Below are 12,735 nucleotides of genomic sequence, written 5' to 3'. Positions count from 1 at the left end.
ACATTCTCACATTCATATGCACCCAAGCAAACGCACTCAGGTGGACTCACATGTTCATACACACACACACAGGCGGTGGCACCTGAGTGGCTCAGTCAATTAAGCATACACACACACACACACACACACACACACACACACACACACACCTAAATGTGTGATTTACGGGTGTTCATCGTCATCATGTGTTTAGCTTTATCAAGCTATTCCACTGGTTTTCAAACTTGTTTTTCAAAAGAGATCTTACATATAAGCTCAATATCATTGTCCCTCAGTTAACATTTACATAAACGTTAAAATTACATTTAACATTACTTTTTTTTTCTTTTAAACTTGTTCCTCGGAAGACTCCTCCATTAACCCTCCTTGTTGATGAAAAAATAAGCAAGCACATTTCTGCAGTAACAAAAATGAAGCAAAGCCTTGAACGGGGCAGCTGGCCTGGGGCCTTAGGTCAGCTCACCCCGGTCAGGGCCCCCAGGCAGGGCCCAAGGATAGCAGCCAAGGTGGCAGGTCCCGTGACAGCGCCCCAGAGGTGGGGTAGGGACAGTCTTAGCTGCGACCCAGACCCACACTCTTTATTTTAATAGCTGTGTTTGATTTTAATGTGCACGATAAAAATATAACTAGCACTTGAGGTAGCAAGATAAGGTTTCTTTTTTAGTTCGAAGAGGCAGATATTCCGTCAAGAAGAGCACAGATGGTACATGGATCCTGCAGAAACCATGGAGGTGATCCACACATCATGGTTGTTTCTTCTTGCTTTCTCTGTCTCTTAAAAGGCACGTTGGTCGTCCTCTTCCAAGGTGAAGAAATTAATCATAAATGAGTGGGAAAGAAAGAGAGAGAGAGAAAGAGAGGGAAAGGCAGAGAAAGAGAGAGAAACCAACAGAACAGTGGTTTCCTTGGGCAGTCTGCCTGGTTACCAAAGCCAGCCAACGGTACTATACTTTTGCACATGAGATTTCTGTGATAGGATTAATGTTCTTTCTGTTTAAGGCCCCTTCACCACATTCTGTGTGCTTTTAGTAATAAAACAAAATGGTGTTTGGCCAGGGGCTGGGTGTCCATTAAACAGACAAGAGCCTGGCTGCTTTGGGTAAGCTGCTGGTGGTGGCTGTTGAAACCTGTCTCCCTCACTGGACCCCAGGCAGCATGGTGTGTCGAATCTTGCACTCACCCCCACTGTGCCATCATCTTGACTCCAAGTACTTGGTTAGTTTTATGATGGAGGCTTCTTCTACCCACTCCTTGGGGGGGGGGGGGTCTTTCTAAGGTTCACCTCTATGAATGTTCTCACGGTCTGACCTATATTAGAGTCTCAGCTGATGGTCAATGAACAAATACATCAGATATTTTTGTCACCACCTGTCCCCCACCTCTTCAATATCTCCTAAGGGCTTTATACATAGTAGATATCCAGGAAAGACTAGTTAGCTGGTTGGATGGGTGAGTGAATGGGTGGGGGGAAGGGCAGGTGGGTAGATAGTTGGAAGGTTGAATGGATGAGTGAGTGGATGGATGGATGTGTGTGGGTAGGTGGATGGAAGGCTGGGTAGATGGATAGATGGGCAGGTCAGTGGTTAAACAAAGATGAATGAATGGGTGAGTCGGGAAGATAGGTGGGTGAGAAGGAATGAGTGGGTGAACAGCAGGCCTAGAAGAGGTAATTGCAATTCATATGTGTCTGCTTCATTCTAATCAAAGCACGTTTTCTCTGGGAGGATCTACAGAGGTGATGGCCCTGATGTCTTGACTCCTTTTCTGTACAAGTCCTGACCTCTAGAAAGTGTTTGTTGCATTTTCTGATGTGAGACCCCATCTTGTCATCTGACTCATGGAAATACATGTTTCATTTCATGCCATTATTCTCCACTCACATTTCACCCTTTCAGGGGTTGGGCCTCATTAAAAACTGTCCTCTACACAGTTCCTCTTTGAGGAAGTTCCTTGTTAGGGCATTTCTGCTGTGAAATATATCACACCAACTGATGTGAGTGCCAACCTGAATGCTAAAGACCGTTATTAGCAGATTTAGCCTAGAGATGTTTCAGAGTTGTCAGTTCTGATGTTCATAGGATTATATTTTCAAACATCATCACATATCCTCTATGACAGACTTGATTACTGTGATGAACTAGTTTTCTTCCTTTAAGAAATGTTCCAGTTGCAAAAATGACTCTGAAAGCTTTGGTTGAAAATGCAGGGCAAAACTGAAGTGACACTGTCTCATTTGGGTGGCTGTTTACCTTCCTGGGATAGGCAGCCCAGTGTGGCAGAAATAGCACTGGACATGGGGTCTGCAGACCTAGGTTCGCATGCTGTCCCCTACATCTTAGCAGTGGTGACCTTGGGGAGGTCTCTAATCTTTTCATTCTCTTCTGCAAAATGAGACCAGTGATCAAGAGCCCCTTGCTGGGTGGCTCTGCAGATGAATTAAGGAAGGTGCACTACAAACTGTAAAGGGCCGTGTATGATTGAGGGATCCCCAGTAGAAGAAGGAAGAAAGCCATAACTCATCAATATCATTTTATTTATTCATCTTTGGTTCCCAAGTCTTATTCAGGAACTCATACAAAATGTCCGGATAAATGAATTTTAATCCTCATCTTTCTCCTCTTCCTCATCATGGTTAATCCGGAAGTGATGCAATTCGTAACTCTCTTTGCTATTAGCAACTCTGCACAACCAATCATGTAGATTATTCTTCTTCAGATATTTTTTGGCGAGATGTTGCAAACACCTCTTGGAAGAGGGCACCTCAGAAATTACAGTCATCTTGCTCTTACTCCTTTCAATGGTTACAACCCCTCCATCGAGACTCTCAGCTTGGCCACTCACTTGGAGTCTCTCTTGAAGAAACTGCTCAAAATTGGCAGCATCCATGACCCCCTCTTGTACAGGGTGGGTGCAGTCGAAGGTAAACCTCAGAACTTGCTCTTTTCTTTTTCGACCCCCTCCACCACAAGCTTTTTCATGGGCGCCATCATGGCGGCAGCATATATCACTTTATGTATGTATGTATGTATGTATGTATGTATGTATGTATGTTTTGGCTTGAACAACAGGAGAAATCAGATATTTATAGGGGAAAGATTAACTGTATGTCCAAGAACTAATAAAACACCCTTCTGGGCCATGGAATTATTACCAGTGATGAAACCAGAGAATAAATACCTGGCACAACTGCTGGGAAGTGACTGTTTCCCTTTGCTCATTCACTTCTTCTATAAATATTTACTACCACCTACAGCGGAAGGACGTGGGGAGGGGGATGCTACAGATACAGCGCTGAGCAAGGCAGATTTGTTTCTTGTACCAGGGAAGAGATGGACACTAAACAGATACTCATGTGAATAACTATTTGAATATACATTGTGGAAAATGCTTTGAAAGAAAGCCATGGGGTGTGTTGAGAACTTATAGCATGGAGGCCTGACAGAGGCTGGGGATCAGAAAAGACTTTCCTAAGGAGATGACTTTGAGCTGAGGTTCAAGAATGAATAGGAGCCAGCTAGAGGGTTGGAAGGGCAGCCGTTAAAAGTAGTTGTTATAGAGCACTAATGACATAGAAGATTGTTCACAATATATTCGTCAGTGTAAAGGGGGAAGGTTACAAAGGTTTTTTTATGGTAGGGGTGCCTGGGTGGCTCAATCAGTTAAGCATCCTACTCTTGGTTTTGGCTCAGGTCATGATCTCATGGTTTGCGAGTTCGAGCCCCACGTTGGGCTCTGTGCTGACATCTCAGAGTTTAAAGCCTGCTTCAGATTCTGTGTGTGTCTCTCTCTCTGCCCCTCCCCCACTTGCACTCTGTCTCTCTGTCTCTCTGTCTCTCTCTCTCTCAAAAATAAACACACACACACACACACACACACACACACACACACACACATATATATATATATATATATATATATATATATATATATATATATATAAACTAACATTTACTAAGTGCCCAAAGTATTGAGTTTCCTGGGAGCAAGCCCTGCCTGTGAAGGAGATGTGCTTAGTACCACTTATATATTTATATATATAAGTATATATATATAAACATTTATATATATAAATGTTTACATATATAATATATAAAACAAAGGTTTTTATGGTAGATCCTCACTTAAAAAAAACTTTTTTTTAAAAATGTAATTTATTGTCAAATTGGTTTCCATAAAACACCCAGTACTCATCCCAACAGGTGCTCTCCTCAATGCCCATCACCCACTTTCCCCTCTTGCCCACCCCCCATCTACCCTTAGTTTGTTCTCAGTCCTTAAGAGTCTCTTAAGGTTTGCCTCCCTCCCTCTCTGTAACTTTTTTTTTCCACTTCCCCTCACTCATGGTCTTCTGTTAAGTTTCTCAAGATCCACATATGAGTGAAAACATATGGTATCTGTCTTTCTCTGCCTGGCTTATTTCACTTAGCATAATACCCTCCAGTTCCATCCACGTTGCTGCAAATGGCCAGATTTCACTCTTTCTCATTGCCAAGTAGTATTCCATTGGATATATAAACCACATCTTCTTTATCCAGTCATCCATTGATGGACATTTAGGCTCTTTCCATAATTTGACTGTTGTTGAAAGCGCTGCTATAAACATTGGGGTACAAGTGCCCCTATGCATCAGCACTCCTGCATCCTTTGGGTAAATTCCTACTAGTGCTATTGCTGAGTCATAGGGTAGCAGTATTTTTAATTTAAAAAAAAAAAACGTTTTTTAATCCTCACTTTTGATAACCAACTTTTAAATACATAAAGACTAGAAGAATGTACTCCAAAATGTTATCCAGTGAGTGTCTCTGGATGGAACTCTTTCTCTTTGCTTATTTCTCATTTTCAAATTTTTTGCAGTGATTATATAGTACTTTAGGTCTCGCTTAAAAAAAAAGGAAGACTTAAAAATAGTATTAAAATAATATTAACTTTAAAAGACCTAGACTTTAATCCAGTCTTGGCCCTTACTAGTCAAGGGACTTTAGCTAGTAAGCCCTTGGACTCACTTTTCCCATCTGTACAATAGGATGTATGAACACTCAGCTCCTAGGGCTGTCATGAGGACTAGATGACACATTGCTACCTGGTTCAGTTCTTGGCACCTGTAGGCTCTCAGCCATTATTAATGCTCTTATGCTTTCTGTCCCATATATCTTAGATGGACCCTGATTCTCACTTAGAAATAAATGGAGCAGGGAGCGGAGAAAAGGGGGAGGTAGACATCAGAGAGGCCTTGAACATGTCCTGCTCTCGTGTGAGCCTCGAATTTCTGAGGCTGGAGGAACTTCTTTCTCCTCAATGGCAAACTCTAGTGAGTTGGATCCCCACTAGTTGGATTCCAGTTAACTGAGGGCATATCATGTAATTTAATCTTGAGTATGTAGAAACAAATACGTAGGGTCTTGCCTAACATAGACCAGAAGCCAGCTTGAAAAACTCTTGAGGCTGGAAACCTTAGGGCACATACAATGAATGCCTGTTGTGATAGATCAGCTCTAGATTGTGGCTCTAGTAGACTTTTGGTGTAATAACATCAAGAATGCAGAATTTTATATATGCATATGTATGTGTCATATACATACATAAACACATACATATATATTTTTACAGGGCCACCATATGTGATAAAACAGTGACCTAGATTCTCCCTCAGGCACACGGGATCTTTAGTAGGCCATAAGTAGTGATACTCAATCCACATAACCACTATCATTCCCCTTTAGTAATCTGGCAGGGTCCCTGCAGTATATACAGGCTCTATGGTACTTTCCGAAACGCACCAAAAAAATTCTCTGTTCATCCTCAAATCTAGTAATTCTATCAACTAGCTTATGAAGAGCTGCCTCAGTAATCCACATTTAATGACCTTAGCCACCAGACAGCTGTCTTGGGAATTAAAGTCTCTTGTGAACAGAGTATCCTGAGGTTCTAAACTTCAGTATAATGGAAACGTGTCCTATTTCCCCCCAGCAGTAGGACGTGGAGAAGATGCCCGGCTTGGTGTCTTCTCCTTGGGCTCACACTCCTCACCCCAACTTTTATGAGCAGTGACCATAACAGGCAGTGGGACTTATCAGATGACCTCCCCCCCACCTCCACTGGACAGTCAGTGGATGTCAGCTGGGGCTGAGCTCTGGGCCTCAGTTCATCTGTGAGATCATGGGGATGTTGCCTGACATGGTCAGAGAAAGGGCTCTCTGATCTCTAAGGCCTCGTGGGACTCCGAAGTAGTGAAGGAGAAAAGGTTTTCAAGATGGAAACCAACCTTTACTAAGCACCTGAAGTACCGAGTTTCCCAGGGGCAGGTCCTGCCTGTGAAGGAGATATGCTTGGTTCCATTTTATAGATGAGGAAACCCAGTTCAAGAGACTGGGTAGCCTGCCCACATTCACAAGGTGGGAAGTGGAGTCCAGGTTTTGGGCCTGATGGCAGCCACTTCAAATGCCCTTTTTTTTTTTTTTTTTTTACACCTTTGTCTACTTTCCCCTCCTCCCTCAGTGGAATCCTTTGGAACCTAATTCGCACTCTCACACCCGCATGTTTCTACAGAAAAATCTATACAGGTATCATTTCGACTCTTCCCTCCACCTGCTGAGCTCTGCCGACTCTGTGAACTCCCAACTACCACCTCTCTTCTCTCTCTCCTCTGCTTCTCATTTATTCTGGCTCTCACTTTTTACACCTACCAGATTATTCTTCCTAAATAATTGTTGACCGTGTTATTCCTCATTAAAAACTTTCCATGGCTCCGCACTGCCTATAGGATAGAGCCTGGCATTTTAGGAGCTTTACCTCCAGCCATAACCTGTGTTTCCAGGTATTTCTCCTCCTGCTGCTCTTCATACAGAAGGGATATTAGCTAGTCTTCCACACACACATCGGATTCTCAACCTTCATAGCTGCGCTTTTGGCAGGAGTGGGCTTTCTATCATCTCAACCTTTTATCCACTTAACTACTAATTTTTGAGAACTTACTATGGGCCAAGCACTGTATTGGAATCCAGGAACACAGCAGTGAATCAAACAAACAGAAAGCCCTTCCTTCAAAGAATTTACAACCTAGTACAAGGAGAGAGTCAATAATCGACATATTGAATAAGTAAATTATATAGTATGTTAGAAGGCAGTAGTTGCTATTTAAGAAGGAAGAAGAAAGAAATATGCAGGAAGGGAAGGAGAATTAGAAATGGCACCAATGGAGGGGGAGCAAGGAAAAGTTTAAATGTGCTTTTTTTTTAAATTTATTTATTTATTTTGAGAGAGAGAGAGGCAGCGCAAGTGGGTGAAGGGCAGAGAGAGAGAGGGAGAGAAAGGATCCCAAGCAGGCTCCGCATTGTCAGCACAGAGCCCGGTGAGGGACTTGAACTCACAAACTGTGAGATCATGACCTGAGCCAAAACCAATAATTGGACGCTGAACTGACTGGGCCACCCGGGCTCCCCAGGAAGTTTTAAACAGGATGGCCAGAGGAGGCCTCACTGGGAAGGTAGTGTGTGAGAAAAGACTTGAAGGAGGTACAAGAGTGAGCCATGCCATGTCTGGGGTAAAAGTGATCCAGACAGGTGGACCACCAGGGTGAAAGTCTAGGTTGACAATGTCTAGAGCACTGGGGTAGGGGGAGCTTCCGGCCAAGACGGAGGAGTAACAGGAACTGGATTTACCCTCTTGCCTTAAGCAGCTAACAAACCGGTGAAATCATGTGTGACAACAGTTTTCTGACACTGGATTACAGACAGCAGAGGAGAGTGACTCCTGAGAGAAGGGACACAGAGGATGTGAGCCTTCAGATTGCCCAGCTTACTGCCTGGAGGGTTTCCAGACGGCAGCACAGGAAGGACGGCCCACACAGAGCCCCGCAGTCCACCAGGTTGACAATGTGAATGGAGACAGAGTTGAAAATTTGAATTAAGAGAAACCAAGGAGGCTAGAATTTGCAGGCAGAGTAGCGGAAGGGAGAGAGCCACATGAGAGGGGAGGGCAGCAGAGCTTCAAGGGGCTGCTTCAAGTCTTCAGCTGTGGACTGTCAGCACCTGCTGATGTAATGAGGGAACCGCCTGAGACTAGAGAAAGCACGAGCAGAAAGGAACAGGCAGAAGGATCCTCGGAGCTCATGCAGGGCCAGGAACCATCCATGTTCACCCCAGCCAGGGTGGGAAACCTTCATAGCGCACGGGGAGATCCTCAGAAGGTTACTGTCTCAGCAGTTGGGGTAAAATCAACCCTAGACTAACGGTGGCTCTGGTCCCAGCTGACAAAGCTCAGAAGCAAGCCTCAGAAAGGTCAAGCTCATTTCAAGTAACTTAATGATGTCCCAGACAAAGCTTTAGAACATTTAAAGGAATTTTAAAAATATCTAGCACCCAACGAGGGGTCTGATGTCTAATAAAAAAAAATATCAAGCAGGCAAAGAAGCTGGAGTGTGTGGGAAATACAGGGAGGCCACTGTAGCTGGAATGGTGTCAGTGAGGGGAGAAGCACAGACACCATCAGAGAAATCAGAGGCCATATTTTATGGGTCCTAGGAAGCTCTTGGCTAACTGAGTAGTCAGGAGAAGATGTTTTCTTTCTTGCCTCCCCTACCAGAGGGAAAAGTGCCCCTGCTTTGTTCCAGACTCCCTGGGCACCATGGAGCCATTGGCCTATCCCTTGCAAGGTAGCCTTGAGCGCTCACCTGCCCACTACCAGCCCTCACACTGTACTCCCCAGAGTATGGGTTCAACGCAGAAGCAGGAAGAAGAGGAGAGTACGCAAACAAAGGAAGTACTGAAAGAAGGACATTTCCCATTGGGGACAATAAAGGGCCTGGGGACCTGCTTCAGTCCCGCCTTCCAGTCTCAGATCCAGCCCCTCAAAGATGTGTGACCTTGGAAAATCTTCCTGACCACCATCACCTGTTTGCTTGTTTGATTAAAATTAATAATTGAGTGCCACCTACTTCTAAAGAGAGTTTGAGGCACCTTTCGATTACAGGCATATACACAGCAAGGCCATTGAAACAGAAGTCAAAAATTTTAAATCATACAATGTGAGGGCGAAATATATTCCAAAAACCTAGGCTGGTATAGTGAACTTAATGATGAATTTAAGTGAACTGGCTGCCAAGTGATAAAGAGAACGGAACCTCATTTTCTTCATGTGCAAAATGGGACTAATGAGCTCTGCCAAGCCTACCCCAGAGAGATGCCATGAGGATCATCAAGGCTGTGGATGAGAATGTGTCACTCAGGACTCTTCTGGAACAAGTAATAGAAAACCGTCCCTCCCCAAAGATACCAGTGAAGTCCAGGATGAGGCTTCTCCATCTCCCCTCTCTGGGGCTGCTTTCTCCTCTGCCAGTGCCATTCTCAGCCTCTGCACACACAGTTGCTTCTGAATCCCACATCACAGCACCAAGTCCAGCAAGACAGGGAACGTGTTTCCCCAGTAATGCCAACAAAATCCCTGGAAGTGAGTCCTCTGTGTGTTGATTGGGTCATGCGCCTATACCTGAACCAATCACTGTAACTAGAAGGCTGCACTGATTGGCTTAGTCTAAGTCATGTGATTCAGCCCTGCATAGAGTTAAGTTTCATGAAACTTCAACAAGTCAGAGTGGGGCCAGGTGGATCTCTGGGTGGCTTTTGTCTCTTCTCTGTCTCTCCTCCAACAGATCCATTCTCTGCCCTTCTCTGTGCCCTGGGAAGCTGTTACCATCGTCGGCGTTACCCGGGATCCCTTGTCCTCGGGGTTTCTGGCTGGATTTAGCCAGTGGCGAGTGCAGACAGGAGATTGAAAGCCACCGAGGAGAGAGAGAGGTCAGGGGGCAGCCCCCAGCCTTGCTTTCGTATCTCTTGAAATAGCTGTGCCCTCCCTCCAAGGCTATGGCTTCTCTGCCTCCCACTCTTGTGAAGTTCTGAGGACACTATTTCTTCCCTTGCTCCTCTGTTCCAAGGCATATAACAGCTCCTGCCATTGTTAGTCTATGGGCACAATGCTGTCTTGTGTCTGTTCCCTTAATCTGTTCCCTCACTCTATAGTAGTCCTTAATAAAGTATCTTCCTTGGAACCATCCAGGGTGAATTCTCTTACTTCCTGTGACCCTGTATTTGTTATCTATTGCTTCATAACAAATTATCCCAAAGCATAGTAACTTAAAGCAACAATAAAGATTTATTATCTCACATAGTGTCTGTGGGTCAGGAATTCAGGAGTGATTTAGCTGGAAGGTTCTGGCTTGGGGTCTTTAATATATGTAATTGCAGGCAGGATGGGACTAAAGTCATCTTCAGGCTTCCTGAGGGTGGAGATTTGCTTCCAAGATAGCTCCCTGCCATGGCTGGCTTACTAATGGTGGCTATTGGTGGACTTAGTTCCTCACCACATGGACCTCTCCATATGGCTGCTTGGGTGTCCTCATCACGTGGTGGCCAGCTTCCACCAGCATGAGTAATCCAAGAGAAAGCAAGGCTAAGGCTGCAGTGTCTTTATATGATCTAGTTTTGAAACCACACTCTGCCATTTCTGTAATATCCTACTGGTTACACAGACCGGCCCTGTTCAATGTGGGAGGAGACTGTACAGGGTGTGAATACCAGTAGGGGAGAATCATTGGAGCCATCTTAGAGTGTGGCTATCACAGCCCCTGAAAATGTCATCTCTAAATTGAAATCAGGGTACTATTATCATTCAAATGGGGATCAGTTGGTGATCAAGAAAAATGTCCACTACAAAATGTTCGACAGCTATAAACCAGGTGCAAATCCTCTTGATAATAAGGAATTATGTCTCAAATTCACCAGCTGGACCCATAAGTTGAACAGGGGTCTTAGAAGAGCCCCTCAAGCCCAGGCCAGAAGTGGAAGGGAAGAGAGAACCCATCTTAAGCAAAAACATTCCTCCATTTATCTTTCGGAGCTTCAGCTGGCCCCACTCCAGCTCTGAAAACAGCTTCAGACACCCACCTCATCCACGCCTGGCATTCCACAGCCATCATTCTGTTTCTGCTGCTAGAAGTAGCTTTCTGACCCACCTAAGCCTGAGTCCACCTCAGTAGGTGGGGCCACCAACAGCTGCCCTTCCCTCCCTTTCTGGTTTTGCCCCTGCTGACTCCTCTTTCCTTCCCAGGAGAATTGGTGGAAGACTTTTTTAAATGATGGAAGATTTTTAGGCTTAGCCCATGAAGCCAAGTGAATAGTCCCCAAACCCCATATGGAGCCATCTGGGTTTCTAATGGGGGAGCTGAGCCAAGAGGGAGAATGGGTTCTCAATCAGGCGCCTTCCTGCCAGCCCAGCCCGCTCTTTCCAAGGTGGGAGGTGGGACTGGTGACTCATCGGGACTGAGCTGAGGGCCACCAGGGCTGGGAGGAGCCTAAGAGACTGCCACATACATATGCCCTCACGTGTGTACACGCATGCACATACACATGCATTGGCAATGCAAACACACACAGACTGTTGCACAGATGGAGAAAGCAAGACACATTCAAGATTTGGAGAGCCTCCTGCCCAACTCCAGCCTCTGTGTGTAACCTGATGTCAGCCACTGGGATCTTGGAAAGGTTCTCAGGAAACTCCATCTCTCAGTTCAGGGATGACCAACCTCAGGATTTCTTCACATTCCTGCAGGCTTGTGCTCTCATGGTTCTGCTTGTGCTGAATTCATTCAGGATTTGGACCAGCCCATGATCCCTGAGGTTTTCCTCAGCTCTGGGCCCCATTGACCCATGCAGGAAATTCAGACCCCTCCTCTGTTATGACAGCCACACAAAACAAGAACAAACGGACCTGAAAGCCATCCCCTTTACAAGGACTTGTGAGGGGTTCCAGTGAAGGTTTGGGGATCAAGCAGAGAGGGTTTGTACCAGAGAATATAATTTGAATGACTTTGAGTTGGACCTTACTTACTCCTGACCTTGTTCCTGCTCGCCACCCTCCCCGTCTTAGGGGCCATTTCCTTCGTGGTGGTCTCTCCGGGCCTCCCACCCCTCTTGGGCCTCCTTCTCTGCCGAGAAAATAGCTCCTTCTGTTCCCCTCGCTGACATTTTTCCTTTCTACCCAGGAGGCTAATCAAGGTTCCTTCCTAACCAAGATCATTTCCTCCTAGGAGGAATTCTGGGCCCAGCTTTCAGATAATATGAACTTTATCTCCTTACACACTAGGAAACTACTCCTAGGAGACTAGGAGACCGAAGTAATTAGGGGATAGAACCCAGGTGGCCGCCTCCCAGCAGAGTGCCCTTTTTGAGTTACCTGTCCATGAGCTCCACAGTCCTGCCCATTTTTCCCGTAACCTTACTCTGCAGCGCACTCCTCGCTCTGCCCGGCCACCCTGCAGCTCGAGCCCGCTGCCCTTGCATCTGGACCACTGCTGCACCAGCTGCCTTGTCTGAGCCCTGCCCTACCCCCTCTAGGCCAGTCTGCAGCCCACCCTGGCCGAAAGTGAAGATTCTGACAGATTGCAAATAGCATGTCTCAGACTTTCAGGTCGGCTGGTCAGCAATTTGGTTTTCCTGGTGGAGACTAATCTATTTAACAAAAATAGAACATACAGTAAAGCAAAATTAAGTATTTCTAATCGTGGGGATGCTTGCATCTGCAAATGACCAGGAAAGAAGAGAGGTTGGGGCTGGGGGCAAAAAGCCTGGAGGAGGGTCTCATGGTGTGTGACTTTAGAGCTACAGGGCTCAGCTAGCCATCCCGGAAGCTGGGCAAAGACCCCACTCACTGGCTGGGGCAGCTCCCTTCTGCCAACTGTGCAGG

At 45.6% G+C, this 12,735-nt stretch overlaps 1 protein-coding gene and 1 pseudogene across 1 annotated transcript in view; one reads left to right on the top strand and one right to left on the bottom strand.

Annotated features, from left to right (window-relative positions):
* The window catches only part of GABBR2 (gamma-aminobutyric acid type B receptor subunit 2), a 236,672-nt gene that overhangs the window by 113,212 nt on the left and 110,725 nt on the right, over nt 1-12,735 (top strand). The window lies entirely within an intron of this gene.
* Nucleotides 2,599-2,987, bottom strand: LOC102950697 (annotated as a pseudogene).

Source organism: Panthera tigris, chromosome D4 (genome assembly GCF_018350195.1).
Source record: "Panthera tigris isolate Pti1 chromosome D4, P.tigris_Pti1_mat1.1, whole genome shotgun sequence".
Classification (NCBI taxonomy): Eukaryota; Metazoa; Chordata; class Mammalia; order Carnivora; family Felidae; genus Panthera; species Panthera tigris.
Note: the sequence above shows the minus strand (reverse complement) of the source record. Positions and strands in the feature narration are given on the sequence as shown.